This window comes from Myodes glareolus, chromosome 19, assembly GCF_982192425.1.
Source record: "Myodes glareolus chromosome 19, mMyoGla1.1, whole genome shotgun sequence".
NCBI lineage: Eukaryota > Metazoa > Chordata > Mammalia > Rodentia > Cricetidae > Myodes > Myodes glareolus.
The window spans coordinates 12,891,542-12,908,962 of NC_142044.1; the positions used below are offsets into that span (position 1 = coordinate 12,891,542).

At 33.3% G+C, this 17,421-nt stretch overlaps 1 protein-coding gene across 1 annotated transcript in view; it reads right to left on the minus strand.

Annotated features, from left to right (window-relative positions):
* The window catches only part of Csmd3 (CUB and Sushi multiple domains 3), a 1,053,984-nt gene that overhangs the window by 654,382 nt on the left and 382,181 nt on the right, over nucleotides 1-17,421 (minus strand). The window lies entirely within an intron of this gene.

Consider the following 17,421-nt stretch of genomic DNA (forward strand, 5'->3'; position numbering starts at 1 on the left):
CAGAGTGGTGAAAAAAGTGAGGTGCTCGGAGTATTATGTGTATGTGTTCATCCTGATCTTGTTTGCCAGGCAGGAAAGTGAGGTGCTCAGAGTATTCTGTGCATGTGTTCATCCTGATCTTGTTTGCCAGGCAAGGATCCTGCCAAGCAAGACATTCAACACCATGAGCACTTTTCTTCTTCTACAGCTGATACACTGTTTAAAAGTAGCTAGCACTTTGAGATATTTGGATTTAAATTTTAGTTAAAGTAATTCAAAAATGAATAAAAGTGAACAAATGATTTCGTTTATAAGTGAAAGCAATCAGTACTCAATGGAAATATTCATAGGGATAGGTTTTTCTCCCAACAATTATTTAAAATAGCAATTTGTATTTCTAATTATTATTAGTGTATTATATGCATACATATTGATGTATACACATACATTTATAAATGTATGCATCCTACTACTGTTTATTTTAACTACACATGTAGAACTACATAGTTCACCTCTAAATTAAATGTCCAAATTAGGATTTCTATTTTAAATTAATATTTATAAAGGTTGTACATTTTTATTTGGCCTGTTTTTTATTTAATAAAAACAATATTATTGTAGAATCATGGAACTTATTAAAGACATATTTAAATGAATCTTTAAATTATTAACAAGAAGTTAATAATTCAGTTTTGTAGGTTGAGTCATTAGTAAAACTGAAAAATTCTGAGTTAAAGCTTTCTGAATATTTTTAAAGTAAGTGAGTGATTTATGATTTATTTTCAGATATACTTCTAAATATCTTCCATTTCAGTCAACTATGCTTAACTAGGCCTTTTTGACAAACATATACAATGCTGTTTAACCACCCCAAAAGAGTAAATTGGCGCATCAGTTCAAAAAATGTCATAGAGATCTACTTTGCGCTTTTTTTTTCTTGTGATGCTCACATATTAGTGTGTGTGGCAATTCTGTTTGCACAAAACTAAAAAAGTAAGGTGGACAAATATAAAACCATTATTTCTAGGCAGGAATGTGTAGATATGATTGCCATGGACTTTTCCAATATGAATTTTCATACTCATCAATCTCATTAGAGCCTCACAAGAATTATATCATATTATAAATGAAGGAAGCAGAGCTGAAATATAAATGCAAATTAACAGATCATATAAGCAATAAATGTATTTTGAAATGTCAAACAGAAAATTATTGCTTCCATGTTATTGGTGAAAGGATAGAATCCACTGCGTTACATTAGCTGTGCAAATATGCTATGCTACTTGCCAAAATAACATTTAATATGGATATTCTCTCTCTATTCATAAGGACAAACAGAAACTGCTCACAGGACTCCCATGTTGCAATTTTGAGTCATTTCTCTGACATGAGAGACTGTGAATGTGAATGTGGTTAAGCTCTCTGCTTCACAATTCTATGAAAGTTAGATGAAAACCTAATACTTAAACATTTGTGTTGTTTCACTGTAGTATTCAAAAATCGATTTGACTTATAATTTTATTTTTTAAGAGTGTATGCGTGTGTGTGTGTGTGCGTGTGCGTGTGCGTGTGTGTGTGTGTGTGTGCGTGTGCGTGTGTGTGTGTGTGTGTGTGTGTGATATCACTTAGAGTGAAGTTACAAGTGGCTTTGAAACCTGCCAGGTAGGTTCTGTAACTGAACTCCTCGATTAAGAGCGCTGCTGTAAGTGTTCTTACCCACTGAACCACCTACCCAGCAGCAAGACTTTCGGTTTTAAATAAGTAAATCAACTAACTATGAACAAGGCAAACTGAAATTATGAAAAATAAAGAGAATTGCACTGTATCTAAAGCATGACATGTGAGCTGAAAACACACACCTCACTACAGTGCTATGATGATTTGGCAAAACAAGTGCATCTGAAAAACATTTTCTTGTTGATTTTTGATTCTTGAAAACAGGCTTTGATTGCAGCTCTAATTATTCCAGAGAGTTTCTGATTGATTTCCAGAACCAATTTCTCACAGCACCCAGGACATAGGTACAAGTCCAGATTAAATTGGAAATTTGAACACCAGTTTGGTATAATTTAGACAAAGGCTCCTCCCAGTGCTGAAGGTTTGCGCTTTTATCTCTATCTTTGAGCAATGGTGATAGTAAAATTTATTTCTCCATTACCCCAAATAAAAGAATATTCAATGATTAAACAAGAAATACTCCATTTCTTTTGAACTAAAGTGTAGCCAAAAATCTTTTTCCATCAGGTATTTTATGAATCAGTCATGTTTTAGCAAACACCGTACTCTTATTCCTTCCATCAACATACTAGAATGCAAGCCAAGTGTAGACATAGATATTTGGATACCTGCCACTGACCTACATCTAGACTTGATTTGTATTGAAATGGAGTAGGCACTCAAAAAGTACACCAAGAAAACATAAATGAATGAATTGATTTAATAATAATATTGTTCGAATCAGATTATCAATAATAAGTAGGATATTTAAATGATACATTCCTATAAACTTTTACCATGGAAAAATCACATTTTTAACACTTTCATGGTTAAAAAGAAAGTCCAAGGTGGTATAGGAAACAGATCAACTGTGACCTATACTTTCAGAAACATGACTTTGAGAAAGTGTGATATCTGGACATTTAGAGGCAATGCATTAAACATTTTTTACATGTGATAATGTAATCAGCTATAATGATGGGTTTATTGACAATATTGAGACATCTCTAAATTGAAGAGTAAATATGATAAATGAAATAAAAGGAAGACTAACATTTACCATAGTGATATCTGTTTATAAGAGCCCTACCTACTCCTCTAATAAAGCAGTGGAAACATCAATTAACATCTTACAGTATATATTTGTAGTTATTTCCATCAAACATAAACCAGTTCAGAATAATGATACTGGCGCCTTTTTAAGTTGAGAGTATAAAAAAACATCAAATTTTTCAGTCATATGAATATATCTCAAGTATGTAAATGAAATAAATCGATTTAATAGCCCAAAATCATTTAAATTGTCCACACACATAACAGTCCACATGCATGTGGCAACTGTCAATGTTGATAAAGTCCCTAAAATGAAGAGCAGTTACAAAGCATATGTAAAATAACGTAAAATTAAGTTAATCAACAAGGCAGTATTAAATATATAAAATAGTTTATCCTTGCTTAAATTTAATGTTTAAATTTTTTCTTATAAAATGAAGTATGCTGTTTCACAAAAACAAAATGATTGGCTTCAACAGCACAGCAAAACATAATGAGACATACAAACAAATTAATGGAAGAAATGTACAATCAAAAGATCTGCTCATTACTCCATATAATCATGTATAAAAACTGTTTTTTAACAAAATTAGATTGTCTTGTAATTAACCTGAGTTATATATTAAAATATCATGTTTATAACACAAAATATAGCTATAATATAAATTTATTATTACTAATAAGACATTCCCCAATATAACAAAAGAAAAATGAAATGATATACATATACAAAACATGCTCATACAAATCATAAGTATGTGTCACATTTGGAATCATGACAATGGGAAATGATGTATGTGAAACATGCAAGTTATAATATTCAGAAATGGTATGTACAATATCCAATTTGGACTTATAATGCATTTTAATAAAATTAGTCTTGTAAAAGTTTTATAACATTAACAATAAATATATAAGAATCATATGTCACTATGAAAGTAAAATTTATAGAATGAACAAAATTAAATCTTATAACGTGACTGGATTTGAAATTTTTTTATTAAATTTTGTTCCAATTCCAATTTTATGGCACACTAGTTTCTAATTATTGTCTAATTTATCAAAAAGTTAAGAAAAAATATCCTCTAAATATGTGTGTTCAGACTCCAAATTAAAAAAAAAATCATTAAATGTGCCTTTCAACTATAAGATCATTCTCTTAGCTTTCTATTTGAGCTGTTTTGTCCATGTTATTTTTGATCTTCCTGTCATTTTCATAATTTCAGTATTTTCTCTGAATCATGTCGATGAAACTTTGTAAAGTAAGTAAAAGTATTAAGCACATGTAATGGTTAAAAATGTAATCAACATTTAAATGAAAAATGCAACAAAATTTCATATATTCATATCCAAAATACAATTTAACATTTAAATAAAAATACTTCTGATGTTGCAATTATCTTTGAGTCATAATTTGCATATTTTATCATTTTTGTTCATCGAAGCTATTTTGTAGTTTTCTTTTTTTCCTAAAGAACTATTTTTTTCTAGACTTATTTTTATTATTTTACAAGTGCTTTGCCTGCATGTAAATCTGTGTACCAGATTCATGCGTGTTGTCCAAGGAGATATAAGCCTCCATGGGGATGCTGGGAATAGAACTCAGGTTCTTTGCAACAGCAAGAAATGCTCTTAGCCATGAGTCTGCTCTCCAGCCCTGCTTTTCTTCCTATATATAACATCATTTACATGAATCTTTCAAGGGAAATGACAACACATGGAACTTGGTGTTTAGAATCGAAGGACGCCTTGTTTTTATTATGCCTAATGCTACTAATTTTATTAAGCATATAGTAAATTGTTACTAAGCATAAGTGAGTGAAATTAATTTGCATTTCAAATGGTAATAATTGCAACACGTTCAAAGCTGTGTCTAATATGGTCTAATAAAATTCATCTGCCAATAGGATAACATCAACATCCAAATTAGAGAAGAGACAAGTAAATTGAAACAGAAAATTTTTGAAATGATACAAAGTAGTGTTTTCTTTTAAACAACTATAATTTATATACAGAAGCATTTAAAATTATTATCCAAACAGAATTAATGTATAAACAAGCTTTAAAAATAGTTCTACATTGATCTTATAAAGTTGTATTTTAAACTGAAATATGAAATTAATGTTAAATCTATATTAACTTTTTGATATTTAAAATCCTCAATGAATATAATTTATTCAGGTAATTAAATTCAAAATACCATTATTTATGTTTAGTTTCTGAAGTACTATGAAATAGCATGCTTATCATGATGTCTAGGCAAATAGGTAAGTACCTACTAATTTAAAATGTAGTGGAGGGCTTAGAATGAAATGCCTTTCAGATTTTGAATTGCCAAATGTTCATGTTATTAAATTACACATGTGTTTTAAACTTAGCAGTAATTATAAATTAATACTTAGTTTTATAATGGCTTGACTTTTGCTCATTGAATATAAACTATCTCACTGATACAATGACAAAAGTGAACAAATATTAAAATATTTTCCATTGGAATGAAATTCCAATGAATTTCCAATGAGAATTTACTTAGCAAATTTACTGGCACATTTACTAAACCACTATTATGAACAAATTTTTCAAAAATGAATATTTAGGAAATTATTTTCTGTGTCAAGTTGTTTGACATCCAAAAAGAATCCCATATTCTGAATTATTTGAAGTGGTTATGAATTCATATATTAAATACAGAAAAATTACTTCTGAAAAAGGTTTGTAAAATTATCAAAAACGACCATGCAGCATTCATGAGACAACTGTGTTGATCACAATGAAACTTTTACATTCAAATAAATATATGAATAATGTGATAAATAAGATATTTATCAAAATACATGAAAAAGGATTATTTATTACATCAAAAGCATAATCAATGAGACTGTTTTTGGGAATCTTGAAAATGTCGCCTCTATTCTCAAATGATCATTTTTGTTTTCATGTGTTGAGTAGCATTAAGCTGCAGTGACAAGGGCAGCTCCTCATTATCCTCATTAACTTACTCTTTTAAAGCCTCCAGTGTACACCACTTGGAGAAATTCACAAAACATGGGTTGAAGTCTTTGCTGTAACTAAGCGTAAATGTCTCTCAAGAAGCCACAATGTTGACATTGAACTCGTACTGCACAGATTTTGAATAATATTAATGGCATGTCTTCTTGTTTTTCATACATTTAGCATGTCTTGCCACATCTTTCTGCAACCATCTTTCCCCCTGACAGCTCAGACCTTGTCTGAAACAGACCTTTTCCTTGAACCAGAGAAGTGCTTGCTGTCACATTACCCCCAAACAAACAAAAGCATAGCTATATAACTATGTGTATATGTGTGTGTATATATATTTATGTGTGTATATGAATGTTTATATGCAATTAAATCTTTACCATGTATTGATCAGATGATATACATGTAAAAATGAATAAAATATTTAAATAAATAACTCCAAAGTATACATTTAAATCTATATGTTGTTATAGTTATTTGCTGTTAAATGCCTAATTGCTACTATATAAACATTACTAAGAAAAATGATCTCTCCAGATAAGTCCAAAGTATAAAAACCATATATAATGCAACTGAGTTTATATTCCACATGACAGAATAGAAGAATAATAAGAATTTTATATTGCGTATATAAAAATGAGTGTGTAAAAACAGGAAGAAGTAATGTTCCATTAATTTGAAAGTTTCTTTTGTATAGTTCCTCATATTGGCGCCACATTTCTTCTTTCTTTCATTTAAGATATCTGATATTCAGAAAACACATTTTATGATGCTATTTTTTAATTTGATGATAAAGCAAGACAAATAAGAAAAGTTGAATGTGAGGCTTGTTTTTATACTAGCAATGATGGGAAGAAAATGGGGTCCTTTCTCTAACCTCTCTCTCTCTCTCTCTCTCTCTCTCTCTCTCTCTCTCTCTCTCTCTCTCAATGCACCAGGGACATGGCTAATTATATTTTTTGTAGATATACCTGTTATTTTTATTTCCTTCTATGTATCAGTTCCATTTTGAGAAGAGAAAAGACATTAATTTTACAAATTTCAAATGTGTCCTTTGCTTGTTTATTTAGTTTGTTTGTCCATAAAGGGTTTCTCTGTGTAATCTGGGAATCTGCATTGTAGATCAGGCTGGCCTCAAACTCCCAGAACTACATCTGCCTCTGTCACTCAAGTGCAAGAATTCATGGCATGTGCCAGCAAGGCTTATCTTTAGATGTCCTTTAAAGTAAGCATTGTTCAGGGTTTTCTCACATTATATGATTTAAAAGAACCAAAGTCCGCCCTTACTTCACAATTTGATTTCCACAACTTTTTTAATCATTAAAGTTTCTCTAAAGTAGATATGTTTAGTGAATTTTGGAAGACGTGTACTTTAGAGAGGAACAAGAAACTTAATACTTTCCAATTTAATGATACTTACTGAGATCTGATTGATCATAAAATAATACCTGATCTTGCTTAATTACTATTTGATTAAAAGATCTCATCTCACTATTAATGGCTGGCTATAAGAGACATATGGGGGTATAAGAATCAACTAACATTCCGGAGGAAGATTAGTATGGAGTTGACGGTGTACAAGTTGCTGAGCTGCTGGCGAGAATTGCCATAAATAGGCTGAAGAAATGGAGTCCGTTAGAAACCCAGGCAGAAAATCTTATTGTCCTCCACTAGACACGTTGTTGAACATTTGAGTTGTTTATAGGAGGAAAGATATACTAGGAGAATTTGTATGAAAAAAATGTCTTAGAAAATAGTATATAGGAGGGAAACTGCAGAAAGTGTTATAAATAAATTAACTATTGTAAAATTGATTAATAGTAATCAATATATAAAATGATATCAGAGCTTCACGTGACTTACATTTAGCCCTAAGTGGGCTTAGGATTTCAGCTTGATTATGGGACAGAGGATGTTTAATTTTACTCATCACAGAAAGAGAACTGAATGAGAGGCTCGCAGATGCCATCATTTTTAGCACTGTGACTTCTGGTCAACCTCTTTGACTTATATTTCTAGAAGTACAGGGTTTAATCCTTAGTGTGATGTAAACTTGAAGGTTAATGAGATCTCTTTTCAAAGCCTCCCTGAAGATGAGATAAATAAATCTATGTTTAAATTACAAAGGAATTCCATATAATTAGATAATATATTTGATAAGTATATAAATTGATGCTTCTTAACTGTAGATTTCCACACTGTCTGTCCATTTACATCTTTGTAAATAATACAAAAAGCAACACAATTTCTCATTCAATTCAGAAAATGCAGTGCTGTACATATACTAATTTGTCATAGAAAATAGATTTTATGTTTCTCCTTCTGTTTGCATCTTAAATATTCTAAGAATAAAAATACTACATTCCTGCATTTTTCTCTTCTTTCTACTTCACAGACACATATTAAGTACCATATGCAACACAAGAATATACATCATATTATAGAAGGCATCTGTATATTTCTTTCTTTTTTTGTAGATTTCTTTCTAAGAAAGAAATTTCTAATGGCAATTTAGAACAATTTAGAACGTTGGGATATGTTCTATATTAAGTATTCAGAGAACTAGGAAAAATGCCTGGAAAATTATAAATTATGCTTACATAAAGCACTGAAACATTTAGGTGATGAGCAATGTTTTTTGATTTAAAATATTAGAAGATTATTCCTGTTAGGGGGGAGAGAATATTTTGTAGGAAAAAAATTTGAAAAATTTGCAGCAGGGGAAATACAATGTATATTCAAGGGACTGAAACATTTTTTGGCAGGGTCGGAAAGGTGATATGATAATGAAATCTCGAGACATCTCAACTTTGCTTCAAGAGTGTATGAATGCATCAATGAAGAATCTCAAGCAGAAGATTGATGTGACAAGATTGCCCTTTGGCAAGAATGTTCTAACTATAAAGTGAACGTGGCGTTACAGACATGTATGACCTGAGGAGAGGACAATATTGAATATATACAACATTGTGATAGTGATGTGAGATTATCCACTGGGTGCCATCTGTGGCTGTTCATTTGTTTGCTGGCTGCCCAGATCTGATAATCACACAGAAGCTATATTAATTACAGTACTGTTTGGTCAATAGCTTAAGCATACTTCTAGCTAGCTCTTTCATCTTAACCAATTAACTGATTTCTATTTGTTTGTGCATTGCCGTGAAGATGTAGCTTACCTATAAAGGCTCTGGGTATCTGTTTCAGCAGCTACAAGGCTTCTCTTTGACTTTGCCTACTCTTGCTCCATATCTCGGTTCAGATTTCCTGCCTGGCTTTATGCTGCTAAATTAACCAACGGTAATAAAACATATTCATAGCATACAGAGGGGACTGACATATAATCTTTGAAACTCTTAAAATTAAATTCTTAGATTGGATAAATTTAAATATAGAAAATATTTAAATATGAATGTCAAGAAATCTGCAACTAGTCTTTGTTCTGTTTTATTTTGTTTCCCCTTGTTTAATTTTGAATACATGTATAGTTTCTGCAATATTTGGGGACAATTGTAATGAAATATTCATTATTCGTTTTAATTTAGCTACTGAACATTATATGAAAGTTATCATTTTAATCTATTCTATTGCTAGTTCTAAAAATACCTTGCATATATGGTCAGTAAAAGTTAAGTAAAAAATATAGATCCTTTGAAAGAAAGAGTATTTCTTGATCCTGTGACACACCAGGCATGAAGACATCACAAGGACATGATTTCTGACAGCTTCTTCTATTAATCATAAATAAATAGAAGAAATGCTGAAAATGTGTTTGTGGTCCTTTATGTTATGAAAATGTTAAGTTACTAACTGAAGATAAATATAATGATAAATAGAGATAATTAAGTCATACATTACTTAAAATCCAATGTGTCCTAAAAATTTAATCTTTGAAATTAGTATGCAGGATAAGTCTCAACAAATACTGAATACAGCTTTCCTATCTCTAATTATGCAGTAAAAACTATTTGGAATTTTAGTCTTTTACAAATGATACAAAATAGAAGGAATAGGATTTAATTATCCTCCATAATTTTCCCCCACCACACTCCCTTATGCACATATTAACACACATATACACACATACACACAGTGAGTATTTGTTTTATGCCATTGGACAAATTCCAGGTTCTACATAATAATCACTTAAAACCTAATCTGTGGCACCTAGGGCATTTCCTATAGCATATATGAGAGATTGCACATATGACTTCCCTGTCTCTATTCAAAATTAAATGACGGATTAGATATATTCTGCCCATTTTTCCACACATTTGTAAAGAACTTTTAGATTCTTATGGAACTCAAGGTGTGAATTAAGGAAGGAACAACTTGCTTTACCTACTCTGACCCCACAACCACCTGAGTAGAAATTTATTCCTGTTAACCATGAATAATACCCTCAAATATATTTGAATGTAAGAACAAAGTAAAATGCATTTTGTATCTAGATTGCAACTACACATTATAGCTTCTTATCTTATGAATATATAATAAGTACACAGCACAAAGTTTTAATCTTTGAAATAATTTAGTTTCTGCTTGACATATGTCAATTTTATATATTACATTTATAATATATATAAATAGTAAAATTTTGATATTTTCAAGTTTTCTCTTATAAAGTAATTTTAGAAATCTAATGGTATTTTTAAAATTATTTCTGCCCACAAAAGTAATAAAATGAATTTATGCTTCTCAAGTTTTCAATTACACTTCTACTTGAGTTATTGTCTAACATTTGATATGAACCAAATATCTTCAAAATTGTGTTTCTCTAGCTATACCGATTATAATGATACTTCCAAATTTTATAGAATTTTGAAATCAATGCTCATTCTGTGTCTCATAATTTCACTTTTGTTGGAAAAATTAACAGATGAAACAAAACATGAACTAAGAATCTTAGTCCTGAATCAAATTCTTTTATATGCATTACATGATTAATAGTCATTATTTACTCAATATAGTATCCTGTATAAAAATGTTAGCCTCTGTTGACAGTAGTTTTATTTATTACTATCTATATTAATCCTTATTATCCTGACATGTGTCCTTTGATTCCTTTTATTCTCTGGTAACTTTATAGCAAAATAATTTGTGTTTCGTTGAAAGTTGATGTTTCTTTTGTTTTGTTTTGTGTGATTTTCTAGAGATAATGATAATCATCTGGTTTATGTCTTTGTGTCTATTTATTTGGCTGGTGTTTTTAGTGATTTATGTATGTTGGCCCATATATCATCTCTGATGTTAAACTACAGTCTATGTTATACAGGAATATTGCCTATTCTTGTTGGCTCTTTTTCTGATTGGTATTAGATAATGTTGTTTTCTTAAGCATAATTTAATTTGATCCTTCATTTTATATTTTTCAGTATAATTTGAAGAGTATTGATGTAGATTTTCTTTAAAAGTATGGGAAAATTCTTCCACCTCCATCTGTCCCTGTTTTTTTTTAATGTTGAGAGAATTTTTAATATGACTACTATTTTATTTGTTGGTATAAGTCCATTTAATTCATCTTTTTCTACTTAGTCTAATTTTATAAATCATTCACATTTAGAAACACACCTATTTCTTTTAGATTTTATAGTTTAGTGCAATACAAATTTTAGTGTGTCTTTATGATTCTTTTGGTTAATTTAGCTAAAGAGATTCCTGTTTAACCTCTGAGTTTATCTACTGTCTAAGTGCTCTATGGCCACTGATGTACAGCTTTGTTCCATTTTGAACTGGTAGAATGCAGAATGTTATTTCATTTTTCATATATCTTTTTCTATTGATTTATATTACTTTACATTCTGGTGCAAAGTTGAGTTTAGAGAGGGTTTCCTGGGTCACAATGTGTACTCTTTGGTTTTGGTTGTTATTTTCTGTTGATATCATTTAGATGTGTTTGGACATAGTATATAGGTTTTGAAAATGACAATATTCTTCTTATGAGTTACACTTTGAGATGTATGATGCTGTGGAAAATGCTCTTGTATACAGTAAATTCTTGTCAGTCATATTAGTTTAATAAAGACAGATTGTCCAGTATTAAGCAGGAATTATGAATGGGAAAAACAGACTTGGAGAATTCTGGGAGAAGGAAAAGCAGAGATGCAGTTACCAGTCAAATATCGAGGAAAAAAAATTGAGAATGCCTTATTGAGAAAACTGGCAAGCCATTTGGCTAAACATAGATAAGAATGACAGTTTAATTTAAGGAGTAAGAGATAATCAGTAATAAGCCTGAGCAATGGGTCAATTTATAATTAATATAAAATTCTGTATGTTTCTTTTTGACTGACAACTGTGGGTCCAGGAGGAAAAGAAACTTCCATTTACAGTATCAAGTGACTTTCCTTATCTTTTAGCACTATTTATGCTTGAATTATATTTATTAAGAAATTTAATTAGCTATGACCTGTTATTTTTTAGTTCTCTTTGCTAGAGATATATTTTTTTCATTCTTTTGCCCTAATGTGGTGTCTATCACCCATAATAAACTTCGTTTCTTTGAGTAAAATGAAAACAATAGATATTATTTTCTTCTAGAGTCAGAATTTGTTTTCTATTGCAATTTTATTGACTTTCTATTTGTTATGAAATAGAGGCCATTGGTTTTGAGAGTTATTGTTGAAAGATTAGTATTAGTTTCTGTTATTGTTGATTTTTTTTCTTAGACTTGTTTTGATTGACTATCTTGATACTGTTTACTTATTCTCTGCATGTTCAAAGATGAACATGGACAGGCACCCCTTGGACAAAGGACGATGTGCATATTGCAAAGAAAAAGAACATTGGGCAAGAGCAACTGGACAGAAACAATATCTGTGAACCACCTCACGAACTGTAGATTTGGGGAGAGGACAAGTGACTCATTCCTTCCTGGTTATCCCCGAATGTCCTATCTTTATTAGAAAGAGACTTTCTAACGAAGCTGAAGGCCCAGATCGGGTTTACTCGAACCAGGCTGGAGGTGATTAAAGCCTTTTGTTGACTGAACCAGTGACCTTCGCTCCCCCTGCTGTCCTCCATCCCGCTACCCTACTGCCTGAGACTGATGACACCTCGTCTACTCATCAATGCGCTGAGAAGCTGGCACCAGAAATGATCTGAAGGATCAGCCGTGGCCTGAAAGTCCGAGCTGGTGTACGGATGGCAGCTGTTTCGTGATCGAAGGTAAGCGGAAGGCGGGGACAGCAGTGGTGGATGGGAAGCAAATGGCCTGGGCATAGCCTCCCTGAAGGACGTTGGCGCAGAAAGCCGAACTTATGGCTTTGATACCAGCTCTACGAATGGCAGAGGGAAAAGTCTCAGCACCTGCACTGACAGCAGGTATGCTTTTGCCACTGCCCATATTCATGGAGCAATATACAGACGAAGAGGACTGTTAACATCTGCAGGAAAAGACATATACTTGTCCAAGACACCAAAAAGCTTGAGATGCTGTGGCTGAAGGAAATCAGATGGCAGACTCTCTGTCTTGGCAGAAGAAGTAGTCAAAAACTGCAAGGCCTGTGCTATGATTAATGCAGGACACTCCATATATGCCCCTGGGAAGAGGCTCAGGGGCGATTGGCCTGGAGCCTACTGGGAAATATATTTTACAGAAATTAAGCCAGTACTTATTAGTTTTTATAGATACCTTTTTAGGTTGGGTAGAAGCTTTTCCTACCAGGACTGAGACAGCCAATGTGGTGACTAAGAAGATCAAAGAAGAAATCTTCCCAAGGTTTGGGATACCCAAGGTAATTGGGTCTGATAATGGACCTGCCTTTGTTGCCCAGGTAAGTCAGGGACTGGCCGCCCAATTGGGATTCGACTGGAAATTACATTATGCTTACCAACCCCAGAGTCAGGACAGGTAGAAAGGATAAATAGAATTCTAAAAGAGACCTGCGGAAATAACTGGACAGCCCTCCTTTCCTTTGCCCTGTTCCAGGTTTGGAATACCCCAGGGCGATTTAAACTCATCCCCACTGCTCACTGAGTCGGGTGAAATGTATAATCCTGATGTTATTCTTTCTAGACCTTTATTTTCCCCGTCTAAAGGCCCTTAAAATGGAGAGACACCAGATCTGAAAACAACTGAAAGAAATATGCATCTCTGCCTGGATCCATGCCTCCCACATGAAGCGAGCTCCTGAACTACCCAAATTACAGTATCCGGGGCTTTTGACAATGCTACCAGTCAAAAGGCTTGGGTTTAGAGGACTAATCATAGACGGACTCTTACTGAGGTTATGTAATGAGACTCTAAAGGGCCCTAAGACTCCTGACGCCTGGTACTTGGTTCCTGGTTTAGGTAGATGATGGGTTTATAGTACAGGCTTGATGCCTTGCGTGTCAATGTTAATTTTTGATGATACCAAAGATTACTGCGTGCTTGCACAACTGGTATGAATTTGACAGGCACCCATCTCGCTTTCGATGAGAACCTATTTCTCTGACACTAGCAGTAATCCTGGGCCTTGGAATAGCTGCCGATGTTGGGACAGGTATTGCTGCCCTAATACAGACCCCTCAGTACTTCAATGTATTAAGATTTGAGGGCTTTGGAACCGATCCCCATGGTTCACCACCCTAATCTCTTCTTTAATGGGACCTACAATTCTTTTAATGTTAATTCTTACGTTCGGCCCTTGCATTTTACATTGGTTGATTCAATTTGTTAAGGATAGACTTTCGGTTGTTCAAGGAGAAACAGAGATCCTACAAACACTTGCATAACAGGTTTTTCAAAAAAAAATGGGGGAATGAAAAGGAAAAATACCACCCTGGACAACCCCCTCCTTGGTATTCAGATGGGTCTCCAGCTAGGAAGGCAGGAAGAGATAAGGAAAACAGGAAGCTCCTGGACAACCCCCTCCTTGGTATTTAGGTGAAGCTCCTGGACAACCCCCTCCTTGGTATTTAGGTGAAAGGTCAAGAATTTGCCACTGAGCGCGCACTCTTAGCCTTATTTGAATTGACCGATGGAATGAATCCCCATAACCACGCTTTTTGCTTCTGTTCCCGTGCTTTTGCTCTCCTATAAAAACCCCTCACCCCAGCCTGATGGGCGCGCAAGTCTTCCGAGAGACCTTGTCGCCCCAGGTACCTGTGTATTCGAATAAACCTCTTGCTGTTTGCATCCGTAAGTGTGGTTTCGTTTGATTCGTGGGTACGGGGGCTTCTCTCAAAAGGAAGACATCCCTCGGGGGTCTTTCAAGAGAATCAAGTTTTATTCTGTTGGTCTGCCTCTTTAAGTGATGTGATTTGTTGGTTTTTCTCTCTTTTAGTTTCTGATGTACTTTCCTTATCTTGTGCTTTAAATTCTTTAACTATAAAATATAATGGGAAATTTATTTGCCCGTCCAATTTTCTGTTCTAAGTGCTTCTGTGACATAGATGGACATCTTTTTTGGGGCACTACATTTAGGGAATTTCTTCTTTGTTTTTACTGAAGAAATTTTTTATCTCTTTTCTAAAGTATGCTGGTCATATAGATGCAATTTGAAGGACTGTCCTTCATCATCTCTAAAACTTCCCATTTCCCATTCATATATAAAAAGAAAATTCTCCTTGCACTTTTATGGTTGAAACCATAATTATACATTGTTTCCTAGTTCTGACTTTGTTTTTCCTACCTAATCCATTCTGACAGCAAAGTTTTCATTGAGATTTTTCTTTAGGTTTTTCCTTTACAGATTCATTTAAGTTTAGTTTTATGCAGCAATTCTATCTTCTCTTTTGAAATCTGTTTTCACATATGGAATTGCGTCCAGCACTTGATTTTGCTCTCTTGTAGTATATTCCTGTCACCATTCAGTTGTTAGAACATAGATGTAATCATTCTTATTAAATATTTGCCTATTGAAAACAGAGATCAGAAGATCTTCTGAGTAATTTATTGGTGTAATATTGGTAATTTTAGGTTGTGGACATGTCTTAGTTCTCTATTTAATTTTATTTCTGCATTGACACTTGACCATCTGAAGTTGGGTGTGAGGCCCTGTCCTCCCTGTTCCTTGAGGCCAAAGCACAGGATGCAAGTAATGTTTAAGCTAACCAGTTAAGCTTCCTGCTAAGTTCGGTGTTTGCTTCTGCTACAGCCTGGTACAATATGAGGGGTCTATTTTACTTTAAAATGGTAATTTCTCAACCTGCCTGAAAGAAGCTCAGGCACCAAGGCCCATTTACCCTGTCTGACACTGCCTTGCACCCTCCTGGACCACCTGCCTGAGGAGAAGCTCTCACAGGCGCCAGTTTCCCCAGCCCCCTCTGGGTGGGAGGAGTTTTTCTTTACTGGGGCCAAAAGTATTTAATCCTGGATTAAGTTGAATAAATTGGGCATTCTCTTCTTGAGGATGACTCGAACTCTGTATCTGTGTGTGCATCTTGTGTTTTAACCCCTAGGACAATATGGAACTTGTGGGAGGTGGGTGGCATGGAACGGCAACCCCCACAGTTGGGTTTATTTTTTGTTATTTCTTTTTTTATCTTTGTTACTAGATATCACCTTTCTTCTTTCAGTGTGGTAGTCTATTATGTCCAGGAGAGCACTAAGTGCTTAGAGACATAAGAGATTTCTTTTTGTAGAACTTATATATTGGCCCTTAAAATGCTTCCCCAAGTCTGCCATACAAGAAATACCTCTAAGATAGTAGGAGATCACATTCATGAGGATAAAATTGAAGTGTTAGTTAATAACACCAACATCAGTTAAAAAGGCCTATGTGGACTCTCCAACCCAATACCCAGGCAGCAAAAGGCATCTGATTTTATCCATATAAGGCTCATGCCAATCAGATGAGTGTAGAGAATGAAGAATTTCAATTAAATGATGTACATGCTGAAATGTCTCATTCTATAGGAAAATATAACAGAAGAACTAATCTAGGCAGTGAGTATAAGAAACAGAGGCTTTTGGAGAAATATGTTTAACTAAAATCTGAAAAGATGAGTATTTATTCTTTATTTCTTTTTTCTGTCTTTTTACTTTCTCCTCCTTCTCTTTCTTCCTCTGTTACTATGTGCTTAAAATAAAGCATCCTTGTCATAAAGTAAATTCTCCATATTTATGAAAATTAAAAAAAATTATTAAAATTTTGTTTATGACTAAAAACTAAAGCTGCTATTGTACTGCATGTTTGCAGTTTATCCAGGAGCTAGGTGAGCCATTTGAAACCTGCCTGTGATACATTAAGAGACTCTATCTACAAAAAAAAAAAATGTACACAAACTTTGAGGTTTTCTTAAAAACAATTGCTTAAGATCATCACTAGAGATATAAATAGGACTTTCTAACTCATCATCATATATTTTATAACCATTTCCTATGGTTGCATAGTATTTTACTTCCCAATATTATACAAGGGAGATACTACTTCATGAAACTTTCCCAAATGGTAGGTAGACTAGCTTAGTGAGTTATAAATATCCATTATTAGTAATTCATTTGTTCTTTCAGGAATTTTAAGATCCTCTAAGTGAGGCACGAAATCAGGTCCTAGAGTTTCAGTTAGTAGGTAAGGGTGGCATAGGGTTTTCCAGGTTGTCAGGCATTCTCCGAGATTCTTGTCATACCATATGGCCAATGCCAGAATATCTGTTAAGATGATCAGCTGGCAGAATTCTTTATGGGATTCTGTAATTTGGAATGCGTCCTCCAAAATTATGTTCCTCTTTTAGAAAACAAATTCTCCT